The 23,328-nt window shown below is 45.8% G+C and overlaps 26 non-coding genes across 26 annotated transcripts; 12 read left to right on the top strand and 14 right to left on the bottom strand.

The window, feature by feature from the left end:
• Positions 1–107: 107 nt before the first annotated feature.
• TRNAN-GUU (transfer RNA asparagine (anticodon GUU)) lies at positions 108–181 on the bottom strand. Its single transcript has one exon. It is a non-coding gene; the product is annotated as a tRNA-Asn (tRNA).
• A 1,035-nt stretch (positions 182–1,216) lies between these two features.
• On the top strand, positions 1,217–1,302 carry TRNAY-GUA (transfer RNA tyrosine (anticodon GUA)). The gene is given in 2 exon segments: positions 1,217–1,253; positions 1,267–1,302. It is a non-coding gene; the product is annotated as a tRNA-Tyr (tRNA).
• A 567-nt stretch (positions 1,303–1,869) lies between these two features.
• On the bottom strand, positions 1,870–1,943 carry TRNAN-GUU (transfer RNA asparagine (anticodon GUU)). Its single transcript has one exon. It is a non-coding gene; the product is annotated as a tRNA-Asn (tRNA).
• A 1,689-nt stretch (positions 1,944–3,632) lies between these two features.
• TRNAN-GUU (transfer RNA asparagine (anticodon GUU)) lies at positions 3,633–3,706 on the bottom strand. Its single transcript has one exon. It is a non-coding gene; the product is annotated as a tRNA-Asn (tRNA).
• Positions 3,707–4,742: 1,036 nt separating this feature from the next.
• On the top strand, positions 4,743–4,828 carry TRNAY-GUA (transfer RNA tyrosine (anticodon GUA)). Its single transcript is given in 2 exon segments — positions 4,743–4,779; positions 4,793–4,828. It is a non-coding gene; the product is annotated as a tRNA-Tyr (tRNA).
• Positions 4,829–5,395: 567 nt separating this feature from the next.
• Positions 5,396–5,469, bottom strand: TRNAN-GUU (transfer RNA asparagine (anticodon GUU)). The gene has a single exon. It is a non-coding gene; the product is annotated as a tRNA-Asn (tRNA).
• Positions 5,470–6,505: 1,036 nt separating this feature from the next.
• On the top strand, positions 6,506–6,591 carry TRNAY-GUA (transfer RNA tyrosine (anticodon GUA)). Its single transcript is given in 2 exon segments — positions 6,506–6,542; positions 6,556–6,591. It is a non-coding gene; the product is annotated as a tRNA-Tyr (tRNA).
• A 567-nt stretch (positions 6,592–7,158) lies between these two features.
• Positions 7,159–7,232, bottom strand: TRNAN-GUU (transfer RNA asparagine (anticodon GUU)). The gene has a single exon. It is a non-coding gene; the product is annotated as a tRNA-Asn (tRNA).
• Positions 7,233–8,258: 1,026 nt separating this feature from the next.
• On the top strand, positions 8,259–8,344 carry TRNAY-GUA (transfer RNA tyrosine (anticodon GUA)). Its single transcript is given in 2 exon segments — positions 8,259–8,295; positions 8,309–8,344. It is a non-coding gene; the product is annotated as a tRNA-Tyr (tRNA).
• Positions 8,345–8,911: 567 nt separating this feature from the next.
• Positions 8,912–8,985, bottom strand: TRNAN-GUU (transfer RNA asparagine (anticodon GUU)). The gene has a single exon. It is a non-coding gene; the product is annotated as a tRNA-Asn (tRNA).
• Positions 8,986–10,013: 1,028 nt separating this feature from the next.
• On the top strand, positions 10,014–10,099 carry TRNAY-GUA (transfer RNA tyrosine (anticodon GUA)). Its single transcript is given in 2 exon segments — positions 10,014–10,050; positions 10,064–10,099. It is a non-coding gene; the product is annotated as a tRNA-Tyr (tRNA).
• Positions 10,100–10,666: 567 nt separating this feature from the next.
• Positions 10,667–10,740, bottom strand: TRNAN-GUU (transfer RNA asparagine (anticodon GUU)). Its single transcript has one exon. It is a non-coding gene; the product is annotated as a tRNA-Asn (tRNA).
• Positions 10,741–11,767: 1,027 nt separating this feature from the next.
• TRNAY-GUA (transfer RNA tyrosine (anticodon GUA)) lies at positions 11,768–11,853 on the top strand. Its single transcript is given in 2 exon segments — positions 11,768–11,804; positions 11,818–11,853. It is a non-coding gene; the product is annotated as a tRNA-Tyr (tRNA).
• Positions 11,854–12,412: 559 nt separating this feature from the next.
• TRNAN-GUU (transfer RNA asparagine (anticodon GUU)) lies at positions 12,413–12,486 on the bottom strand. The gene has a single exon. It is a non-coding gene; the product is annotated as a tRNA-Asn (tRNA).
• Positions 12,487–13,517: 1,031 nt separating this feature from the next.
• TRNAY-GUA (transfer RNA tyrosine (anticodon GUA)) lies at positions 13,518–13,603 on the top strand. The gene is given in 2 exon segments: positions 13,518–13,554; positions 13,568–13,603. It is a non-coding gene; the product is annotated as a tRNA-Tyr (tRNA).
• A 567-nt stretch (positions 13,604–14,170) lies between these two features.
• TRNAN-GUU (transfer RNA asparagine (anticodon GUU)) lies at positions 14,171–14,244 on the bottom strand. Its single transcript has one exon. It is a non-coding gene; the product is annotated as a tRNA-Asn (tRNA).
• A 1,026-nt stretch (positions 14,245–15,270) lies between these two features.
• On the top strand, positions 15,271–15,356 carry TRNAY-GUA (transfer RNA tyrosine (anticodon GUA)). Its single transcript is given in 2 exon segments — positions 15,271–15,307; positions 15,321–15,356. It is a non-coding gene; the product is annotated as a tRNA-Tyr (tRNA).
• A 567-nt stretch (positions 15,357–15,923) lies between these two features.
• Positions 15,924–15,997, bottom strand: TRNAN-GUU (transfer RNA asparagine (anticodon GUU)). The gene has a single exon. It is a non-coding gene; the product is annotated as a tRNA-Asn (tRNA).
• A 1,026-nt stretch (positions 15,998–17,023) lies between these two features.
• On the top strand, positions 17,024–17,109 carry TRNAY-GUA (transfer RNA tyrosine (anticodon GUA)). Its single transcript is given in 2 exon segments — positions 17,024–17,060; positions 17,074–17,109. It is a non-coding gene; the product is annotated as a tRNA-Tyr (tRNA).
• Positions 17,110–17,676: 567 nt separating this feature from the next.
• On the bottom strand, positions 17,677–17,750 carry TRNAN-GUU (transfer RNA asparagine (anticodon GUU)). The gene has a single exon. It is a non-coding gene; the product is annotated as a tRNA-Asn (tRNA).
• Positions 17,751–18,777: 1,027 nt separating this feature from the next.
• On the top strand, positions 18,778–18,863 carry TRNAY-GUA (transfer RNA tyrosine (anticodon GUA)). Its single transcript is given in 2 exon segments — positions 18,778–18,814; positions 18,828–18,863. It is a non-coding gene; the product is annotated as a tRNA-Tyr (tRNA).
• A 567-nt stretch (positions 18,864–19,430) lies between these two features.
• Positions 19,431–19,504, bottom strand: TRNAN-GUU (transfer RNA asparagine (anticodon GUU)). Its single transcript has one exon. It is a non-coding gene; the product is annotated as a tRNA-Asn (tRNA).
• Positions 19,505–20,531: 1,027 nt separating this feature from the next.
• Positions 20,532–20,617, top strand: TRNAY-GUA (transfer RNA tyrosine (anticodon GUA)). Its single transcript is given in 2 exon segments — positions 20,532–20,568; positions 20,582–20,617. It is a non-coding gene; the product is annotated as a tRNA-Tyr (tRNA).
• Positions 20,618–21,184: 567 nt separating this feature from the next.
• On the bottom strand, positions 21,185–21,258 carry TRNAN-GUU (transfer RNA asparagine (anticodon GUU)). Its single transcript has one exon. It is a non-coding gene; the product is annotated as a tRNA-Asn (tRNA).
• Positions 21,259–22,285: 1,027 nt separating this feature from the next.
• TRNAY-GUA (transfer RNA tyrosine (anticodon GUA)) lies at positions 22,286–22,371 on the top strand. Its single transcript is given in 2 exon segments — positions 22,286–22,322; positions 22,336–22,371. It is a non-coding gene; the product is annotated as a tRNA-Tyr (tRNA).
• Positions 22,372–22,938: 567 nt separating this feature from the next.
• TRNAN-GUU (transfer RNA asparagine (anticodon GUU)) lies at positions 22,939–23,012 on the bottom strand. The gene has a single exon. It is a non-coding gene; the product is annotated as a tRNA-Asn (tRNA).
• Between the last annotated feature and the right edge of the window lie 316 nt (positions 23,013–23,328).

Raw genomic sequence — 23,328 nt, 5'->3', positions numbered from 1 at the left:
TGAAATGGTCTTACAACCGGTGCCCTCCTCTTCTGGCCGAAACTTTAAGTTGAGAGGCACCATAGGATTTTCTGTAACATGCAACTGAGACAAAAAGAGGACACTGCCGTCCCTGGGTGGGCTTGAACCACCAACCTTCCGGTTAACAGCCGAACGCGCTAACCAATTGCGCCACAGAGACAACCACGCTCCCCCACTTTGATTAAAGTCGTAAAAAAGCCACAACATGGTAAATGGAGTATGTTTCTTAGAGGACCTTCTGATCAACACAATAAAAAGAAGAGAATGATAAAACATAACAACTGCGTGGAACTACAGCCGCCAACAAATGGACAATTGCAACACAGAGATGGCCTCCACATTAGCGTCTTAACAACAGTCAGCGGGTAATAGGCTACCCCTCTCTTTTGGAGGTATGGCAGCAGAGTGGCGCAGCGGAAGCGTGCTGGGCCCATAACCCAGAGGTCGATGGATCGAAACCATCCTCTGCTAAGTGCTCTCTTTTACTCACGCCCCCTGTTACAATTTGGCCATTATCCCCGGTCGGAATCACATGTTTTTCTCGTAAAAATAGAATAGAGACCCCCGATCCCTGACCATCTCATTTTCACGACCTTCAGACTATGCTTTTTATACACGCAACCTCCCAGTTTCTCATGCCACATGTTTTCGCCTTTGCAACAAAGTGGCACAGGCAAAGGCTTTTGGGCCCACAACCAAATGGGCCATTGGATCTAGACCATCTTTTCTACGTTGCGACTTTCTTATTTAAATCATTCTGATTTCTTTTCTCTTCCCACAATTCTTCACTCTGTACACTAACGACTCACCTATACTTTTACACCACCCGGCACCCTGTAAGCTCCACGCTCCTTCTGCTTTTACGGGAGAAAGACATCCACACTTAAAAAAAAAAAAAAAAAAAAAAAAAAAGCTTAAAGCTACAGGTTGAAAAGTATGTGATGATCACAATTGTGGTGAATCAGGCACCCCAACATGGAAACCAGCATGGACCCCAACATGGACTGCCAGAAGGGGGATTAGCTCAAATGGTAGAGCGCTCGCTTAGCATGCGAGAGGTAACGGGATCGACGCCCGTATTCTCCAAAGTTTTGGTTTGCCGAGTTTTTCAAAGAGCGGGACAATTCTCCTCTGTTTCCCTACTCATGTAACTCATTTGCAAGCTTAGGAAGCACCCGACAACCAGCTCGGCAAGCCTTCGATAGCTCAGCTGGTAGAGCGGAGGACTGTAGTAGAAAATCAGCAATCCTTAGGTCGCTGGTTCAATTCCGGCTCGAAGGAACTTTTGTTAGTCTCATAGATGATGTTTCAACCTGTCGACAAATGCTCTCCCGGTGCCCTCGTCTTCTATCTATTTTCAGAGGGGTCTCTTGTTTGTGTTGGGTATTTGAAATGGGCATCCGACCGAAACTCTCAGTTGAGAGCCACAGTAGGACTTTCTGTAACTCTGACATGCAACTGAAACAAAAAGAGGGTACAATCATCCCTGGGTGGGCTTGAACCACCAACCTTTTGGTTATCAGACAAAAAAAAGTTTTCACAACCTTCAAGCTTTGCTTGAACCTCCCAGTTTCTCATGTCATGTGTCATCTTCTTTGAAACAGAGTGGCGCATGGAAAGACATTTAGGCCCACAACCAAAGAGGGCCAAAGGCTCTGGACCATTCTTTCTACATTGCAACTATGTCATCCAAATCACTGGGATTTTTTTCTCTTCTCAAAATTTTTCACACTGTACATGTTGAAATGGTCTTACAACCGGTGCCCTCCTCTTCTGGCCGAAACTTTAAGTTGAGAGGCACCATAGGATTTTCTGTAACATGCAACTGAGACAAAAAGAGGACACTGCCGTCCCTGGGTGGGCTTGAACCACCAACCTTCCGGTTAACAGCCGAACGCGCTAACCAATTGCGCCACAGAGACAACCACGCTCCCCCACTTTGATTAAAGTCGTAAAAAAGCCACAACATGGTAAATGGAGTATGTTTCTTAGAGGACCTTCTGATCAACACAATAAAAAGAAGAGAATGATAAAACATAACAACTGCGTGGAACTACAGCCGCCAACAAATGGACAATTGCAACACAGAGATGGCCTCCACATTAGCGTCTTAACAACAGTCAGCGGGTAATAGGCTACCCCTCTCTTTTGGAGGTATGGCAGCAGAGTGGCGCAGCGGAAGCGTGCTGGGCCCATAACCCAGAGGTCGATGGATCGAAACCATCCTCTGCTAAGTGCTCTCTTTTACTCACGCCCCCTGTTACAATTTGGCCATTATCCCCGGTCGGAATCACATGTTTTTCTCGTAAAAATAGAATAGAGACCCCCGATCCCTGACCATCTCATTTTCACGACCTTCAGACTATGCTTTTTATACACGCAACCTCCCAGTTTCTCATGCCACATGTTTTCGCCTTTGCAACAAAGTGGCACAGGCAAAGGCTTTTGGGCCCACAACCAAATGGGCCATTGGATCTAGACCATCTTTTCTACGTTGCGACTTTCTTATTTAAATCATTCTGATTTCTTTTCTCTTCCCACAATTCTTCACTCTGTACACTAACGACTCACCTATACTTTTACACCACCCGGCACCCTGTAAGCTCCACGCTCCTTCTGCTTTTACGGGAGAAAGACATCCACACTTAAAAAAAAAAAAAAAAAAAAAAAAAAAAGCTTAAAGCTACAGGTTGAAAAGTATGTGATGATCACAATTGTGGTGAATCAGGCACCCCAACATGGAAACCAGCATGGACCCCAACATGGACTGCCAGAAGGGGGATTAGCTCAAATGGTAGAGCGCTCGCTTAGCATGCGAGAGGTAACGGGATCGACGCCCGTATTCTCCAAAGTTTTGGTTTGCCGAGTTTTTCAAAGAGCGGGACAATTCTCCTCTGTTTCCCTACTCATGTAACTCATTTGCAAGCTTAGGAAGCACCCGACAACCAGCTCGGCAAGCCTTCGATAGCTAAGCTGGTAGAGCGGAGGACTGTAGTAGAAAATCAGCAATCCTTAGGTCGCTGGTTCAATTCCGGCTCGAAGGAACTTTTGTTAGTCTCATAGATGATGTTTCAACCTGTCGACAAATGCTCTCCCGGTGCCCTCGTCTTCTATCTATTTTCAGAGGGGTCTCTTGTTTGTGTTGGGTATTTGAAATGGGCATCCGACCGAAACTCTCAGTTGAGAGCCACAGTAGGACTTTCTGTAACTCTGACATGCAACTGAAACAAAAAGAGGGTACAATCATCCCTGGGTGGGCTTGAACCACCAACCTTTTGGTTATCAGACAAAAAAAAGTTTTCACAACCTTCAAGCTTTGCTTGAACCTCCCAGTTTCTCATGTCATGTGTCATCTTCTTTGAAACAGAGTGGCGCATGGAAAGACATTTAGGCCCACAACCAAAGAGGGCCAAAGGCTCTGGACCATTCTTTCTACATTGCAACTATGTCATCCAAATCACTGGGATTTTTTTCTCTTCTCAAAATTTTTCACACTGTACATGTTGAAATGGTCTTACAACCGGTGCCCTCCTCTTCTGGCCGAAACTTTAAGTTGAGAGGCACCATAGGATTTTCTGTAACATGCAACTGAGACAAAAAGAGGACACTGCCGTCCCTGGGTGGGCTTGAACCACCAACCTTCCGGTTAACAGCCGAACGCGCTAACCAATTGCGCCACAGAGACAACCACGCTCCCCCACTTTGATTAAAGTCGTAAAAAAGCCACAACATGGTAAATGGAGTATGTTTCTTAGAGGACCTTCTGATCAACACAATAAAAAGAAGAGAATGATAAAACATAACAACTGCGTGGAACTACAGCCGCCAACAAATGGACAATTGCAACACAGAGATGGCCTCCACATTAGCGTCTTAACAACAGTCAGCGGGTAATAGGCTACCCCTCTCTTTTGGAGGTATGGCAGCAGAGTGGCGCAGCGGAAGCGTGCTGGGCCCATAACCCAGAGGTCGATGGATCGAAACCATCCTCTGCTAAGTGCTCTCTTTTACTCACGCCCCCTGTTACAATTTGGCCATTATCCCCGGTCGGAATCACATGTTTTTCTCGTAAAAATAGAATAGAGACCCCCGATCCCTGACCATCTCATTTTCACGACCTTCAGACTATGCTTTTTATACACGCAACCTCCCAGTTTCTCATGCCACATGTTTTCGCCTTTGCAACAAAGTGGCACAGGCAAAGGCTTTTGGGCCCACAACCAAATGGGCCATTGGATCTAGACCATCTTTTCTACGTTGCGACTTTCTTATTTAAATCATTCTGATTTCTTTTCTCTTCCCACAATTCTTCACTCTGTACACTAACGACTCACCTATACTTTTACACCACCCGGCACCCTGTAAGCTCCACGCTCCTTCTGCTTTTACGGGAGAAAGACATCCACACTTAAAAAAAAAAAAAAAAAAAAAAAAAAAAGCTTAAAGCTACAGGTTGAAAAGTATGTGATGATCACAATTGTGGTGAATCAGGCACCCCAACATGGAAACCAGCATGGACCCCAACATGGACTGCCAGAAGGGGGATTAGCTCAAATGGTAGAGCGCTCGCTTAGCATGCGAGAGGTAACGGGATCGACGCCCGTATTCTCCAAAGTTTTGGTTTGCCGAGTTTTTCAAAGAGCGGGACAATTCTCCTCTGTTTCCCTACTCATGTAACTCATTTGCAAGCTTAGGAAGCACCCGACAACCAGCTCGGCAAGCCTTCGATAGCTCAGCTGGTAGAGCGGAGGACTGTAGTAGAAAATCAGCAATCCTTAGGTCGCTGGTTCAATTCCGGCTCGAAGGAACTTTTGTTAGTCTCATAGATGATGTTTCAACCTGTCGACAAATGCTCTCCCGGTGCCCTCGTCTTCTATCTATTTTCAGAGGGGTCTCTTGTTTGTGTTGGGTATTTGAAATGGGCATCCGACCGAAACTCTCAGTTGAGAGCCACAGTAGGACTTTCTGTAACTCTGACATGCAACTGAAACAAAAAGAGGGTACAATCATCCCTGGGTGGGCTTGAACCACCAACCTTTTGGTTATCAGACAAAAAAAAGTTTTCACAACCTTCAAGCTTTGCTTGAACCTCCCAGTTTCTCATGTCATGTGTCATCTTCTTTGAAACAGAGTGGCGCATGGAAAGACATTTAGGCCCACAACCAAAGAGGGCCAAAGGCTCTGGACCATTCTTTCTACATTGCAACTATGTCATCCAAATCACTGGGATTTTTTTCTCTTCTCAAAATTTTTCACACTGTACATGTTGAAATGGTCTTACAACCGGTGCCCTCCTCTTCTGGCCGAAACTTTAAGTTGAGAGGCACCATAGGATTTTCTGTAACATGCAACTGAGACAAAAAGAGGACACTGCCGTCCCTGGGTGGGCTTGAACCACCAACCTTCCGGTTAACAGCCGAACGCGCTAACCAATTGCGCCACAGAGACAACCACGCTCCCCCACTTTGATTAAAGTCGTAAAAAAGCCACAACATGGTAAATGGAGTATGTTTCTTAGAGGACCTTCTGATCAACACAATAAAAAGAAGAGAATGATAAAACATAACAACTGCGTGGAACTACAGCCGCCAACAAATGGACAATTGCAACACAGAGATGGCCTCCACATTAGCGTCTTAACAACAGTCAGCGGGTAATAGGCTACCCCTCTCTTTTGGAGGTATGGCAGCAGAGTGGCGCAGCGGAAGCGTGCTGGGCCCATAACCCAGAGGTCGATGGATCGAAACCATCCTCTGCTAAGTGCTCTCTTTTACTCACGCCCCCTGTTACAATTTGGCCATTATCCCCGGTCGGAATCACATGTTTTTCTCGTAAAAATAGAATAGAGACCCCCGATCCCTGACCATCTCATTTTCACGACCTTCAGACTATGCTTTTTATACACGCAACCTCCCAGTTTCTCATGCCACATGTTTTCGCCTTTGCAACAAAGTGGCACAGGCAAAGGCTTTTGGGCCCACAACCAAATGGGCCATTGGATCTAGACCATCTTTTCTACGTTGCGACTTTCTTATTTAAATCATTCTGATTTCTTTTCTCTTCCCACAATTCTTCACTCTGTACACTAACGACTCACCTATACTTTTACACCACCCGGCACCCTGTAAGCTCCACGCTCCTTCTGCTTTTACGGGAGAAAGACATCCACACTTAAAAAAAAAAAAAAAAAAAAAAAAAAAAGCTTAAAGCTACAGGTTGAAAAGTATGTGATGATCACAATTGTGGTGAATCAGGCACCCCAACATGGAAACCAGCATGGACCCCAACATGGACTGCCAGAAGGGGGATTAGCTCAAATGGTAGAGCGCTCGCTTAGCATGCGAGAGGTAACGGGATCGACGCCCGTATTCTCCAAAGTTTTGGTTTGCCGAGTTTTTCAAAGAGCGGGACAATTCTCCTCTGTTTCCCTACTCATGTAACTCATTTGCAAGCTTAGGAAGCACCCGACAACCAGCTCGGCAAGCCTTCGATAGCTCAGCTGGTAGAGCGGAGGACTGTAGTAGAAAATCAGCAATCCTTAGGTCGCTGGTTCAATTCCGGCTCGAAGGAACTTTTGTTAGTCTCATAGATGATGTTTCAACCTGTCGACAAATGCTCTCCCGGTGCCCTCGTCTTCTATCTATTTTCAGAGGGGTCTCTTGTTTGTGTTGGGTATTTGAAATGGGCATCCGACCGAAACTCTCAGTTGAGAGCCACAGTAGGACTTTCTGTAACTCTGACATGCAACTGAAACAAAAAGAGGGTACAATCATCCCTGGGTGGGCTTGAACCACCAACCTTTTGGTTATCAGACAAAAAAAAGTTTTCACAACCTTCAAGCTTTGCTTGAACCTCCCAGTTTCTCATGTCATGTGTCATCTTCTTTGAAACAGAGTGGCGCATGGAAAGACATTTAGGCCCACAACCAAAGAGGGCCAAAGGCTCTGGACCATTCTTTCTACATTGCAACTATGTCATCCAAATCACTGGGATTTTTTTCTCTTCTCAAAATTTTTCACACTGTACATGTTGAAATGGTCTTACAACCGGTGCCCTCCTCTTCTGGCCGAAACTTTAAGTTGAGAGGCACCATAGGATTTTCTGTAACATGCAACTGAGACAAAAAGAGGACACTGCCGTCCCTGGGTGGGCTTGAACCACCAACCTTCCGGTTAACAGCCGAACGCGCTAACCAATTGCGCCACAGAGACAACCACGCTCCCCCACTTTGATTAAAGTCGTAAAAAAGCCACAACATGGTAAATGGAGTATGTTTCTTAGAGGACCTTCTGATCAACACAATAAAAAGAAGAGAATGATAAAACATAACAACTGCGTGGAACTACAGCCGCCAACAAATGGACAATTGCAACACAGAGATGGCCTCCACATTAGCGTCTTAACAACAGTCAGCGGGTAATAGGCTACCCCTCTCTTTTGGAGGTATGGCAGCAGAGTGGCGCAGCGGAAGCGTGCTGGGCCCATAACCCAGAGGTCGATGGATCGAAACCATCCTCTGCTAAGTGCTCTCTTTTACTCACGCCCCCTGTTACAATTTGGCCATTATCCCCGGTCGGAATCACATGTTTTTCTCGTAAAAATAGAATAGAGACCCCCGATCCCTGACCATCTCATTTTCACGACCTTCAGACTATGCTTTTTATACACGCAACCTCCCAGTTTCTCATGCCACATGTTTTCGCCTTTGCAACAAAGTGGCACAGGCAAAGGCTTTTGGGCCCACAACCAAATGGGCCATTGGATCTAGACCATCTTTTCTACGTTGCGACTTTCTTATTTAAATCATTCTGATTTCTTTTCTCTTCCCACAATTCTTCACTCTGTACACTAACGACTCACCTATACTTTTACACCACCCGGCACCCTGTAAGCTCCACGCTCCTTCTGCTTTTACGGGAGAAAGACATCCACACTTAAAAAAAAAAAAAAAAAAGCTTAAAGCTACAGGTTGAAAAGTATGTGATGATCACAATTGTGGTGAATCAGGCACCCCAACATGGAAACCAGCATGGACCCCAACATGGACTGCCAGAAGGGGGATTAGCTCAAATGGTAGAGCGCTCGCTTAGCATGCGAGAGGTAACGGGATCGACGCCCGTATTCTCCAAAGTTTTGGTTTGCCGAGTTTTTCAAAGAGCGGGACAATTCTCCTCTGTTTCCCTACTCATGTAACTCATTTGCAAGCTTAGGAAGCACCCGACAACCAGCTCGGCAAGCCTTCGATAGCTCAGCTGGTAGAGCGGAGGACTGTAGTAGAAAATCAGCAATCCTTAGGTCGCTGGTTCAATTCCGGCTCGAAGGAACTTTTGTTAGTCTCATAGATGATGTTTCAACCTGTCGACAAATGCTCTCCCGGTGCCCTCGTCTTCTATCTATTTTCAGAGGGGTCTCTTGTTTGTGTTGGGTATTTGAAATGGGCATCCGACCGAAACTCTCAGTTGAGAGCCACAGTAGGACTTTCTGTAACTCTGACATGCAACTGAAACAAAAAGAGGGTACAATCATCCCTGGGTGGGCTTGAACCACCAACCTTTTGGTTATCAGACAAAAAAAAGTTTTCACAACCTTCAAGCTTTGCTTGAACCTCCCAGTTTCTCATGTCATGTGTCATCTTCTTTGAAACAGAGTGGCGCATGGAAAGACATTTAGGCCCACAACCAAAGAGGGCCAAAGGCTCTGGACCATTCTTTCTACATTGCAACTATGTCATCCAAATCACTGGGATTTTTTTCTCTTCTCAAAATTTTTCACACTGTACATGTTGAAATGGTCTTACAACCGGTGCCCTCCTCTTCTGGCCGAAACTTTAAGTTGAGAGGCACCATAGGATTTTCTGTAACATGCAACTGAGACAAAAAGAGGACACTGCCGTCCCTGGGTGGGCTTGAACCACCAACCTTCCGGTTAACAGCCGAACGCGCTAACCAATTGCGCCACAGAGACAACCACGCTCCCCCACTTTGATTAAAGTCGTAAAAAAGCCACAACATGGTAAATGGAGTATGTTTCTTAGAGGACCTTCTGATCAACACAATAAAAAGAAGAGAATGATAAAACATAACAACTGCGTGGAACTACAGCCGCCAACAAATGGACAATTGCAACACAGAGATGGCCTCCACATTAGCGTCTTAACAACAGTCAGCGGGTAATAGGCTACCCCTCTCTTTTGGAGGTATGGCAGCAGAGTGGCGCAGCGGAAGCGTGCTGGGCCCATAACCCAGAGGTCGATGGATCGAAACCATCCTCTGCTAAGTGCTCTCTTTTACTCACGCCCCCTGTTACAATTTGGCCATTATCCCCGGTCGGAATCACATGTTTTTCTCGTAAAAATAGAATAGAGACCCCCGATCCCTGACCATCTCATTTTCACGACCTTCAGACTATGCTTTTTATACACGCAACCTCCCAGTTTCTCATGCCACATGTTTTCGCCTTTGCAACAAAGTGGCACAGGCAAAGGCTTTTGGGCCCACAACCAAATGGGCCATTGGATCTAGACCATCTTTTCTACGTTGCGACTTTCTTATTTAAATCATTCTGATTTCTTTTCTCTTCCCACAATTCTTCACTCTGTACACTAACGACTCACCTATACTTTTACACCACCCGGCACCCTGTAAGCTCCACGCTCCTTCTGCTTTTACGGGAGAAAGACATCCACACTTAAAAAAAAAAAAAAAAAAAAGCTTAAAGCTACAGGTTGAAAAGTATGTGATGATCACAATTGTGGTGAATCAGGCACCCCAACATGGAAACCAGCATGGACCCCAACATGGACTGCCAGAAGGGGGATTAGCTCAAATGGTAGAGCGCTCGCTTAGCATGCGAGAGGTAACGGGATCGACGCCCGTATTCTCCAAAGTTTTGGTTTGCCGAGTTTTTCAAAGAGCGGGACAATTCTCCTCTGTTTCCCTACTCATGTAACTCATTTGCAAGCTTAGGAAACACCCGACAACCAGCTCGGCAAGCCTTCGATAGCTCAGCTGGTAGAGCGGAGGACTGTAGTAGAAAATCAGCAATCCTTAGGTCGCTGGTTCAATTCCGGCTCGAAGGAACTTTTGTTAGTCTCATAGATGATGTTTCAACCTGTCGACAAATGCTCTCCCGGTGCCCTCGTCTTCTATCTATTTTCAGAGGGGTCTCTTGTTTGTGTTGGGTATTTGAAATGGGCATCCGACCGAAACTCTCAGTTGAGAGCCACAGTAGGACTTTCTGTAACTCTGACATGCAACTGAAACAAAAAGAGGGTACAATCATCCCTGGGTGGGCTTGAACCACCAACCTTTTGGTTATCAGACAAAAAAAAGTTTTCACAACCTTCAAGCTTTGCTTGAACCTCCCAGTTTCTCATGTCATGTGTCATCTTCTTTGAAACAGAGTGGCGCATGGAAAGACATTTAGGCCCACAACCAAAGAGGGCCAAAGGCTCTGGACCATTCTTTCTACATTGCAACTATGTCATCCAAATCACTGGGATTTTTTTCTCTTCTCAAAATTTTTCACACTGTACATGTTGAAATGGTCTTACAACCGGTGCCCTCCTCTTCTGGCCGAAACTTTAAGTTGAGAGGCACCATAGGATTTTCTGTAACATGCAACTGAGACAAAAAGAGGACACTGCCGTCCCTGGGTGGGCTTGAACCACCAACCTTCCGGTTAACAGCCGAACGCGCTAACCAATTGCGCCACAGAGACAACCACGCTCCCCCACTTTGATTAAAGTCGTAAAAAAGCCACAACATGGTAAATGGAGTATGTTTCTTAGAGGACCTTCTGATCAACACAATAAAAAGAAGAGAATGATAAAACATAACAACTGCGTGGAACTACAGCCGCCAACAAATGGACAATTGCAACACAGAGATGGCCTCCACATTAGCGTCTTAACAACAGTCAGCGGGTAATAGGCTACCCCTCTCTTTTGGAGGTATGGCAGCAGAGTGGCGCAGCGGAAGCGTGCTGGGCCCATAACCCAGAGGTCGATGGATCAAAACCATCCTCTGCTAAGTGCTCTCTTTTACTCACGCCCCCTGTTACAATTTGGCCATTATCCCCGGTCGGAATCACATGTTTTTCTCGTAAAAATAGAATAGAGACCCCCGATCCCTGACCATCTCATTTTCACGACCTTCAGACTATGCTTTTTATACACGCAACCTCCCAGTTTCTCATGCCACATGTTTTCGCCTTTGCAACAAAGTGGCACAGGCAAAGGCTTTTGGGCCCACAACCAAATGGGCCATTGGATCTAGACCATCTTTTCTACGTTGCGACTTTCTTATTTAAATCATTCTGATTTCTTTTCTCTTCCCACAATTCTTCACTCTGTACACTAACGACTCACCTATACTTTTACACCACCCGGCACCCTGTAAGCTCCACGCTCCTTCTGCTTTTACGGGAGAAAGACATCCACACTTAAAAAAAAAAAAAAAAAAAGCTTAAAGCTACAGGTTGAAAAGTATGTGATGATCACAATTGTGGTGAATCAGGCACCCCAACATGGAAACCAGCATGGACCCCAACATGGACTGCCAGAAGGGGGATTAGCTCAAATGGTAGAGCGCTCGCTTAGCATGCGAGAGGTAACGGGATCGACGCCCGTATTCTCCAAAGTTTTGGTTTGCCGAGTTTTTCAAAGAGCGGGACAATTCTCCTCTGTTTCCCTACTCATGTAACTCATTTGCAAGCTTAGGAAGCACCCGACAACCAGCTCGGCAAGCCTTCGATAGCTCAGCTGGTAGAGCGGAGGACTGTAGTAGAAAATCAGCAATCCTTAGGTCGCTGGTTCAATTCCGGCTCGAAGGAACTTTTGTTAGTCTCATAGATGATGTTTCAACCTGTCGACAAATGCTCTCCCGGTGCCCTCGTCTTCTATCTATTTTCAGAGGGGTCTCTTGTTTGTGTTGGGTATTTGAAATGGGCATCCGACCGAAACTCTCAGTTGAGAGCCACAGTAGGACTTTCTGTAACTCTGACATGCAACTGAAACAAAAAGAGGGTACAATCATCCCTGGGTGGGCTTGAACCACCAACCTTTTGGTTATCAGACAAAAAAAAGTTTTCACAACCTTCAAGCTTTGCTTGAACCTCCCAGTTTCTCATGTCATGTGTCATCTTCTTTGAAACAGAGTGGCGCATGGAAAGACATTTAGGCCCACAACCAAAGAGGTTGTGGACCATTCTTTCTACATTGCAACTATGTCATCCAAATCACTGGGATTTTTTTCTCTTCTCAAAATTTTTCACACTGTACATGTTGAAATGGTCTTACAACCGGTGCCCTCCTCTTCTGGCCGAAACTTTAAGTTGAGAGGCACCATAGGATTTTCTGTAACATGCAACTGAGACAAAAAGAGGACACTGCCGTCCCTGGGTGGGCTTGAACCACCAACCTTCCGGTTAACAGCCGAACGCGCTAACCAATTGCGCCACAGAGACAACCACGCTCCCCCACTTTGATTAAAGTCGTAAAAAAGCCACAACATGGTAAATGGAGTATGTTTCTTAGAGGACCTTCTGATCAACACAATAAAAAGAAGAGAATGATAAAACATAACAACTGCGTGGAACTACAGCCGCCAACAAATGGACAATTGCAACACAGAGATGGCCTCCACATTAGCGTCTTAACAACAGTCAGCGGGTAATAGGCTACCCCTCTCTTTTGGAGGTATGGCAGCAGAGTGGCGCAGCGGAAGCGTGCTGGGCCCATAACCCAGAGGTCGATGGATCGAAACCATCCTCTGCTAAGTGCTCTCTTTTACTCACGCCCCCTGTTACAATTTGGCCATTATCCCCGGTCGGAATCACATGTTTTTCTCGTAAAAATAGAATAGAGACCCCCGATCCCTGACCATCTCATTTTCACGACCTTCAGACTATGCTTTTTATACACGCAACCTCCCAGTTTCTCATGCCACATGTTTTCGCCTTTGCAACAAAGTGGCACAGGCAAAGGCTTTTGGGCCCACAACCAAATGGGCCATTGGATCTAGACCATCTTTTCTACGTTGCGACTTTCTTATTTAAATCATTCTGATTTCTTTTCTCTTCCCACAATTCTTCACTCTGTACACTAACGACTCACCTATACTTTTACACCACCCGGCACCCTGTAAGCTCCACGCTCCTTCTGCTTTTACGGGAGAAAGACATCCACACTTAAAAAAAAAAAAAAAAAAAAAAAGCTTAAAGCTACAGGTTGAAAAGTATGTGATGATCACAATTGTGGTGAATCAGGCACCCCAACATGGAAACCAGCATGGACCCCAACATGGACTGCCAGAAGGGGGATTAGCTCAAATGGTAGAGCGCTCGCTTAGCATGCGAGAGGTAACGGGATCGACGCCCGTATTCTCCAAAGTTTTGGTTTGCCGAGTTTTTCAAAGAGCGGGACAATTCTCCTCTGTTTCCCTACTCATGTAACTCATTTGCAAGCTTAGGAAGCACCCGACAACCAGCTCGGCAAGCCTTCGATAGCTCAGCTGGTAGAGCGGAGGACTGTAGTAGAAAATCAGCAATCCTTAGGTCGCTGGTTCAATTCCGGCTCGAAGGAACTTTTGTTAGTCTCATAGATGATGTTTCAACCTGTCGACAAATGCTCTCCCGGTGCCCTCGTCTTCTATCTATTTTCAGAGGGGTCTCTTGTTTGTGTTGGGTATTTGAAATGGGCATCCGACCGAAACTCTCAGTTGAGAGCCACAGTAGGACTTTCTGTAACTCTGACATGCAACTGAAACAAAAAGAGGGTACAATCATCCCTGGGTGGGCTTGAACCACCAACCTTTTGGTTATCAGACAAAAAAAAGTTTTCACAACCTTCAAGCTTTGCTTGAACCTCCCAGTTTCTCATGTCATGTGTCATCTTCTTTGAAACAGAGTGGCGCATGGAAAGACATTTAGGCCCACAACCAAAGAGGGCCAAAGGCTCTGGACCATTCTTTCTACATTGCAACTATGTCATCCAAATCACTGGGATTTTTTTCTCTTCTCAAAATTTTTCACACTGTACATGTTGAAATGGTCTTACAACCGGTGCCCTCCTCTTCTGGCCGAAACTTTAAGTTGAGAGGCACCATAGGATTTTCTGTAACATGCAACTGAGACAAAAAGAGGACACTGCCGTCCCTGGGTGGGCTTGAACCACCAACCTTCCGGTTAACAGCCGAACGCGCTAACCAATTGCGCCACAGAGACAACCACGCTCCCCCACTTTGATTAAAGTCGTAAAAAAGCCACAACATGGTAAATGGAGTATGTTTCTTAGAGGACCTTCTGATCAACACAATAAAAAGAAGAGAATGATAAAACATAACAACTGCGTGGAACTACAGCCGCCAACAAATGGACAATTGCAACACAGAGATGGCCTCCACATTAGCGTCTTAACAACAGTCAGCGGGTAATAGGCTACCCCTCTCTTTTGGAGGTATGGCAGCAGAGTGGCGCAGCGGAAGCGTGCTGGGCCCATAACCCAGAGGTCGATGGATCGAAACCATCCTCTGCTAAGTGCTCTCTTTTACTCACGCCCCCTGTTACAATTTGGCCATTATCCCCGGTCGGAATCACATGTTTTTCTCGTAAAAATAGAATAGAGACCCCCGATCCCTGACCATCTCATTTTCACGACCTTCAGACTATGCTTTTTATACACGCAACCTCCCAGTTTCTCATGCCACATGTTTTCGCCTTTGCAACAAAGTGGCACAGGCAAAGGCTTTTGGGCCCACAACCAAATGGGCCATTGGATCTAGACCATCTTTTCTACGTTGCGACTTTCTTATTTAAATCATTCTGATTTCTTTTCTCTTCCCACAATTCTTCACTCTGTACACTAACGACTCACCTATACTTTTACACCACCCGGCACCCTGTAAGCTCCACGCTCCTTCTGCTTTTACGGGAGAAAGACATCCACACTTAAAAAAAAAAAAAAAAAAGCTTAAAGCTACAGGTTGAAAAGTATGTGATGATCACAATTGTGGTGAATCAGGCACCCCAACATGGAAACCAGCATGGACCCCAACATGGACTGCCAGAAGGGGGATTAGCTCAAATGGTAGAGCGCTCGCTTAGCATGCGAGAGGTAACGGGATCGACGCCCGTATTCTCCAAAGTTTTGGTTTGCCGAGTTTTTCAAAGAGCGGGACAATTCTCCTCTGTTTCCCTACTCATGTAACTCATTTGCAAGCTTAGGAAGCACCCGACAACCAGCTCGGCAAGCCTTCGATAGCTCAGCTGGTAGAGCGGAGGACTGTAGTAGAAAATCAGCAATCCTTAGGTCGCTGGTTCAATTCCGGCTCGAAGGAACTTTTGTTAGTCTCATAGATGATGTTTCAACCTGTCGACAAATGCTCTCCCGGTGCCCTCGTCTTCTATCTATTTTCAGAGGGGTCTCTTGTTTGTGTTGGGTATTTGAAATGGGCATCCGACCGAAACTCTCAGTTGAGAGCCACAGTAGGACTTTCTGTAACTCTGACATGCAACTGAAACAAAAAGAGGGTACAATCATCCCTGGGTGGGCTTGAACCACCAACCTTTTGGTTATCAGACAAAAAAAAGTTTTCACAACCTTCAAGCTTTGCTTGAACCTCCCAGTTTCTCATGTCATGTGTCATCTTCTTTGAAACAGAGTGGCGCATGGAAAGACATTTAGGCCCACAACCAAAGAGGGCCAAAGGCTCTGGACCATTCTTTCTACATTGCAACTATGTCATCCAAATCACTGGGATTTTTTTCTCTTCTCAAAATTTTTCACACTGTACATGTTGAAATGGTCTTACAACCGGTGCCCTCCTCTTCTGGCCGAAACTTTAAGTTGAGAGGCACCATAGGATTTTCTGTAACATGCAACTGAGACAAAAAGAGGACACTGCCGTCCCTGGGTGGGCTTGAACCACCAACCTTCCGGTTAACAGCCGAACGCGCTAACCAATTGCGCCACAGAGACAACCACGCTCCCCCACTTTGATTAAAGTCGTAAAAAAGCCACAACATGGTAAATGGAGTATGTTTCTTAGAGGACCTTCTGATCAACACAATAAAAAGAAGAGAATGATAAAACATAACAACTGCGTGGAACTACAGCCGCCAACAAATGGACAATTGCAACACAGAGATGGCCTCCACATTAGCGTCTTAACAACAGTCAGCGGGTAATAGGCTACCCCTCTCTTTTGGAGATATGGCAGCAGAGTGGCGCAGCGGAAGCGTGCTGGGCCCATAACCCAGAGGTCGATGGATCGAAACCATCCTCTGCTAAGTGCTCTCTTTTACTCACGCCCCCTGTTACAATTTGGCCATTATCCCCGGTCGGAATCACATGTTTTTCTCGTAAAAATAGAATAGAGACCCCCGATCCCTGACCATCTCATTTTCACGACCTTCAGACTATGCTTTTTATACACGCAACCTCCCAGTTTCTCATGCCACATGTTTTCGCCTTTGCAACAAAGTGGCACAGGCAAAGGCTTTTGGGCCCACAACCAAATGGGCCATTGGATCTAGACCATCTTTTCTACGTTGCGACTTTCTTATTTAAATCATTCTGATTTCTTTTCTCTTCCCACAATTCTTCACTCTGTACACTAACGACTCACCTATACTTTTACACCACCCGGCACCCTGTAAGCTCCACGCTCCTTCTGCTTTTACGGGAGAAAGACATCCACACTTAAAAAAAAAAAAAAAAAAGCTTAAAGCTACAGGTTGAAAAGTATGTGATGATCACAATTGTGGTGAATCAGGCACCCCAACATGGAAACCAGCATGGACCCCAACATGGACTGCCAGAAGGGGGATTAGCTCAAATGGTAGAGCGCTCGCTTAGCATGCGAGAGGTAACGGGATCGACGCCCGTATTCTCCAAAGTTTTGGTTTGCCGAGTTTTTCAAAGAGCGGGACAATTCTCCTCTGTTTCCCTACTCATGTAACTCATTTGCAAGCTTAGGAAGCACCCGACAACCAGCTCGGCAAGCCTTCGATAGCTCAGCTGGTAGAGCGGAGGACTGTAGTAGAAAATCAGCAATCCTTAGGTCGCTGGTTCAATTCCGGCTCGAAGGAACTTTTGTTAGTCTCATAGATGATGTTTCAACCTGTCGACAAATGCTCTCCCGGTGCCCTCGTCTTCTATCTATTTTCAGAGGGGTCTCTTGTTTGTGTTGGGTATTTGAAATGGGCATCCGACCGAAACTCTCAGTTGAGAGCCACAGTAGGACTTTCTGTAACTCTGACATGCAACTGAAACAAAAAGAGGGTACAATCATCCCTGGGTGGGCTTGAACCACCAACCTTTTGGTTATCAGACAAAAAAAAGTTTTCACAACCTTCAAGCTTTGCTTGAACCTCCCAGTTTCTCATGTCATGTGTCATCTTCTTTGAAACAGAGTGGCGCATGGAAAGACATTTAGGCCCACAACCAAAGAGGGCCAAAGGCTCTGGACCATTCTTTCTACATTGCAACTATGTCATCCAAATCACTGGGATTTTTTTCTCTTCTCAAAATTTTTCACACTGTACATGTTGAAATGGTCTTACAACCGGTGCCCTCCTCTTCTGGCCGAAACTTTAAGTTGAGAGGCACCATAGGATTTTCTGTAACATGCAACTGAGACAAAAAGAGGACACTGCCGTCCCTGGGTGGGCTTGAACCACCAACCTTCCGGTTAACAGCCGAACGCGCTAACCAATTGCGCCACAGAGACAACCACGCTCCCCCACTTTGATTAAAGTCGTAAAAAAGCCACAACATGGTAAATGGAGTATGTTTCTTAGAGGACCTTCTGATCAACACAATAAAAAGAAGAGAATGATAAAACATAACAACTGCGTGGAACTACAGCCGCCAACAAATGGACAATTGCAACACAGAGATGGCCTCCACATTAGCGTCTTAACAACAGTCAGCGGGTAATAGGCTACCCCTCTCTTTTGGAGATATGGCAGCAGAGTGGCGCAGCGGAAGCGTGCTGGGCCCATAACCCAGAGGTCGATGGATCGAAACCATCCTCTGCTAAGTGCGCTCTTTTACTCACGCCCCCTGTTACAATTTGGCCATTATCCCCGGTCGGAATCACATGTTTTTCTCGTAAAAATAGAATAGAGACCCCCGATCCCTGACCATCTCATTTTCACGACCTTCAGACTATGCTTTTTATACACGCAACCTCCCAGTTTCTCATGCCACATGTTTTCGCCTTTGCAACAAAGTGGCACAGGCAAAGGCTTTTGGGCCCACAACCAAATGGGCCATTGGATCTAGACCATCTTTTCTACGTTGCGACTTTCTTATTTAAATCATTCTGATTTCTTTTCTCTTCCCACAATTCTTCACTCTGTACACTAACGACTCACCTATACTTTTACACCACCCGGCACCCTGTAAGCTCCACGCTCCTTCTGCTTTTACGGGAGAAAGACATCCACACTTAAAAAAAAAAAAAAAAAAAGCTTAAAGCTACAGGTTGAAAAGTATGTGATGATCACAATTGTGGTGAATCAGGCACCCCAACATGGAAACCAGCATGGACCCCAACATGGACTGCCAGAAGGGGGATTAGCTCAAATGGTAGAGCGCTCGCTTAGCATGCGAGAGGTAACGGGATCGACGCCCGTATTCTCCAAAGTTTTGGTTTGCCGAGTTTTTCAAAGAGCGGGACAATTCTCCTCTGTTTCCCTACTCATGTAACTCATTTGCAAGCTTAGGAAGCACCCGACAACCAGCTCGGCAAGCCTTCGATAGCTCAGCTGGTAGAGCGGAGGACTGTAGTAGAAAATCAGCAATCCTTAGGTCGCTGGTTCAATTCCGGCTCGAAGGAACTTTTGTTAGTCTCATAGATGATGTTTCAACCTGTCGACAAATGCTCTCCCGGTGCCCTCGTCTTCTATCTATTTTCAGAGGGGTCTCTTGTTTGTGTTGGGTATTTGAAATGGGCATCCGACCGAAACTCTCAGTTGAGAGCCACAGTAGGACTTTCTGTAACTCTGACATGCAACTGAAACAAAAAGAGGGTACAATCATCCCTGGGTGGGCTTGAACCACCAACCTTTTGGTTATCAGACAAAAAAAAGTTTTCACAACCTTCAAGCTTTGCTTGAACCTCCCAGTTTCTCATGTCATGTGTCATCTTCTTTGAAACAGAGTGGCGCATGGAAAGACATTTAGGCCCACAACCAAAGAGGGCCAAAGGCTCTGGACCATTCTTTCTACATTGCAACTATGTCATCCAAATCACTGGGATTTTTTTCTCTTCTCAAAATTTTTCACACTGTACATGTTGAAATGGTCTTACAACCGGTGCCCTCCTCTTCTGGCCGAAACTTTAAGTTGAGAGGCACCATAGGATTTTCTGTAACATGCAACTGAGACAAAAAGAGGACACTGCCGTCCCTGGGTGGGCTTGAACCACCAACCTTCCGGTTAACAGCCGAACGCGCTAACCAATTGCGCCACAGAGACAACCACACTCCCCCACTTTGATTAAAGTCGTAAAAAAGCCACAACATGGTAAATGGAGTATGTTTCTTAGAGGACCTTCTGATCAACACAATAAAAAGAAGAGAATGATAAAACATAACAACTGCGTGGAACTACAGCCGCCAACAAATGGACAATTGCAACACAGAGATGGCCTCCACATTAGCGTCTTAACAACAGTCAGCGGGTAATAGGCTACCCCTCTCTTTTGGAGGTATGGCAGCAGAGTGGCGCAGCGGAAGCGTGCTGGGCCCATAACCCAGAGGTCGATGGATCGAAACCATCCTCTGCTAAGTGCTCTCTTTTACTCACGCCCCCTGTTACAATTTGGCCATTATCCCCGGTCGGAATCACATGTTTTTCTCGTAAAAATAGAATAGAGACCCCCGATCCCTGACCATCTCATTTTCACGACCTTCAGACTATGCTTTTTATACACGCAACCTCCCAGTTTCTCATGCCACATGTTTTCGCCTTTGCAACAAAGTGGCACAGGCAAAGGCTTTTGGGCCCACAACCAAATGGGCCATTGGATTTATACCATCTTTTCTACGTTGCGACTTTCTTATTTAAATCATTCTGATTTCTTTTCTCTTCCCACAATTCTTCACTCTGTACACTAACGACTCACCTATACTTTTACACCACCCGGCACCCTGTAAGCTCCACGCTCCTTCTGCTTTTACGGGAGAAAGACATCCACACTTAAAAAAAAAAAAAAAAAAAGCTTAAAGCTACAGGTTGAAAAGTATGTGATGATCACAATTGTGGTGAATCAGGCACCCCAACATGGAAACCAGCATGGACCCCAACATGGACTGCCAGAAGGGGGATTAGCTCAAATGGTAGAGCGCTCGCTTAGCATGCGAGAGGTAACGGGATCGACGCCCGTATTCTCCAAAGTTTTGGTTTGCCGAGTTTTTCAAAGAGCGGGACAATTCTCCTCTGTTTCCCTACTCATGTAACTCATTTGCAAGCTTAGGAAGCACCCGACAACCAGCTCGGCAAGCCTTCGATAGCTCAGCTGGTAGAGCGGAGGACTGTAGTAGAAAATCAGCAATCCTTAGGTCGCTGGTTCAATTCCGGCTCGAAGGAACTTTTGTTAGTCTCATAGATGATGTTTCAACCTGTCGACAAATGCTCTCCCGGTGCCCTCGTCTTCTATCTATTTTCAGAGGGGTCTCTTGTTTGTGTTGGGTATTTGAAATGGGCATCCGACCGAAACTCTCAGTTGAGAGCCACAGTAGGACTTTCTGTAACTCTGACATGCAACTGAAACAAAAAGAGGGTACAATCATCCCTGGGTGGGCTTGAACCACCAACCTTTTGGTTATCAGACAAAAAAAAGTTTTCACAACCTTCAAGCTTTGCTTGAACCTCCCAGTTTCTCATGTCATGTGTCATCTTCTTTGAAACAGAGTGGCGCATGGAAAGACATTTAGGCCCACAACCAAAGAGGGCCAAAGGCTCTGGACCATTCTTTCTACATTGCAACTATGTCATCCAAATCACTGGGATTTTTTTCTCTTCTCAAAATTTTTCACACTGTACATGTTGAAATGGTCTTACAACCGGTGCCCTCCTCTTCTGGCCGAAACTTTAAGTTGAGAGGCACCATAGGATTTTCTGTAACATGCAACTGAGACAAAAAGAGGACACTGCCGTCCCTGGGTGGGCTTGAACCACCAACCTTCCGGTTAACAGCCGAACGCGCTAACCAATTGCGCCACAGAGACAACCACGCTCCCCCACTTTGATTAAAGTCGTAAAAAAGCCACAACATGGTAAATGGAGTATGTTTCTTAGAGGACCTTCTGATCAACACAATAAAAAGAAGAGAATGATAAAACATAACAACTGCGTGGAACTACAGCCGCCAACAAATGGACAATTGCAACACAGAGATGGCCTCCACATTAGCGTCTTAACAACAGTCAGCGGGTAATAGGCTACCCCTCTCTTTTGGAGGTATGGCAGCAGAGTGGCGCAGCGGAAGCGTGCTGGGCCCATAACCCAGAGGTCGATGGATCGAAACCATCCTCTGCTAAGTGCTCTCTTTTACTCACGCCCCCTGTTACAATTTGGCCATTATCCCCGGTCGGAATCACATGTTTTTCTCGTAAAAATAGAATAGAGACCCCCGATCCCTGACCATCTCATTTTCACGACCTTCAGACTATGCTTTTTATACACGCAACCTCCCAGTTTCTCATGCCACATGTTTTCGCCTTTGCAACAAAGTGGCACAGGCAAAGGCTTTTGGGCCCACAACCAAATGGGCCATTGGATCTAGACCATCTTTTCTACGTTGCGACTTTCTTATTTAAATCATTCTGATTTCTTTTCTCTTCCCACAATTCTTCACTCTGTACACTAACGACTCACCTATACTTTTACACCACCCGGCACCCTGTAAGCTCCACGCTCCTTCTGCTTTTACGGGAGAAAGACATCCACACTTAAAAAAAAAAAAAAAAAAAGCTTAAAGCTACAGGTTGAAAAGTATGTGATGATCACAATTGTGGTGAATCAGGCACCCCAACATGGAAACCGGCATGGACCCCAACATGGACTGCCAGAAGGGGGATTAGCTCAAATGGTAGAGCGCTCGCTTAGCATGCGAGAGGTAACGGGATCGACGCCCGTATTCTCCAAAGTTTTGGTTTGCCGAGTTTTACAAAGAGCGGGACAATTCTCCTCTGTTTCCCTACTCATGTAACTCATTTGCAAGCTTAGGAAGCACCCGACAACCAGCTCGGCAAGCCTTCGATAGCTCAGCTGGTAGAGCGGAGGACTGTAGTAGAAAATCAGCAATCCTTAGGTCGCTGGTTCAATTCCGGCTCGAAGGAACTTTTGTTAGTCTCATAGATGATGTTTCAACCTGTCGACAAATGCTCTCCCGGTGCCCTCGTCTTCTATCTATTTTCAGAGGGGTCTCTTGTTTGTGTTGGGTATTTGAAATGGGCATCCGACCGAAACTCTCAGTTGAGAGCCACAGTAGGACTTTCTGTAACTCTGACATGCAACTGAAACAAAAAGAGGGTACAATCATCCCTGGGTGGGCTTGAACCACCAACCTTTTGGTTATCAGACAAAAAAAAGTTTTCACAACCTTCAAGCTTTGCTTGAACCTCCCAGTTTCTCATGTCATGTGTCATCTTCTTTGAAACAGAGTGGCGCATGGAAAGACATTTAGGCCCACAACCAAAGAGGGCCAAAGGCTCTGGACCATTCTTTCTACATTGCAACTATGTCATCCAAATCACTGGGATTTTTTTCTCTTCTCAAAATTTTTCACACTGTACATGTTGAAATGGTCTTACAACCGGTGCCCTCCTCTTCTGGCCGAAACTTTAAGTTGAGAGGCACCATAGGATTTTCTGTAACATGCAACTGAGACAAAAAGAGGACACTGCCGTCCCTGGGTGGGCTTGAACCACCAACCTTCCGGTTAACAGCCGAACGCGCTAACCAATTGCGCCACAGAGACAACCACGCTCCCCCACTTTGATTAAAGTCGTAAAAAAGCCACAACATGGTAAATGGAGTATGTTTCTTAGAGGACCTTCTGATCAACACAATAAAAAGAAGAGAATGATAAAACATAACAACTGCGTGGAACTACAGCCGCCAACAAATGGACAATTGCAACACAGAGATGGCCTCCACATTAGCGTCTTAACAACAGTCAGCGGGTAATAGGCTACCCCTCTCTTTTGGAGGTATGGCAGCAGAGTGGCGCAGCGGAAGCGTGCTGGGCCCATAACCCAGAGGTCGATGGATCGAAACCATCCTCTGCTAAGTGC

This window comes from Rhinoderma darwinii (genome assembly GCF_050947455.1).
Source record: "Rhinoderma darwinii isolate aRhiDar2 chromosome 4 unlocalized genomic scaffold, aRhiDar2.hap1 SUPER_4_unloc_10, whole genome shotgun sequence".
Lineage (NCBI taxonomy): Eukaryota > Metazoa > Chordata > Amphibia > Anura > Rhinodermatidae > Rhinoderma > Rhinoderma darwinii.
Note: the sequence above shows the minus strand (reverse complement) of the source record. Positions and strands in the feature narration are given on the sequence as shown.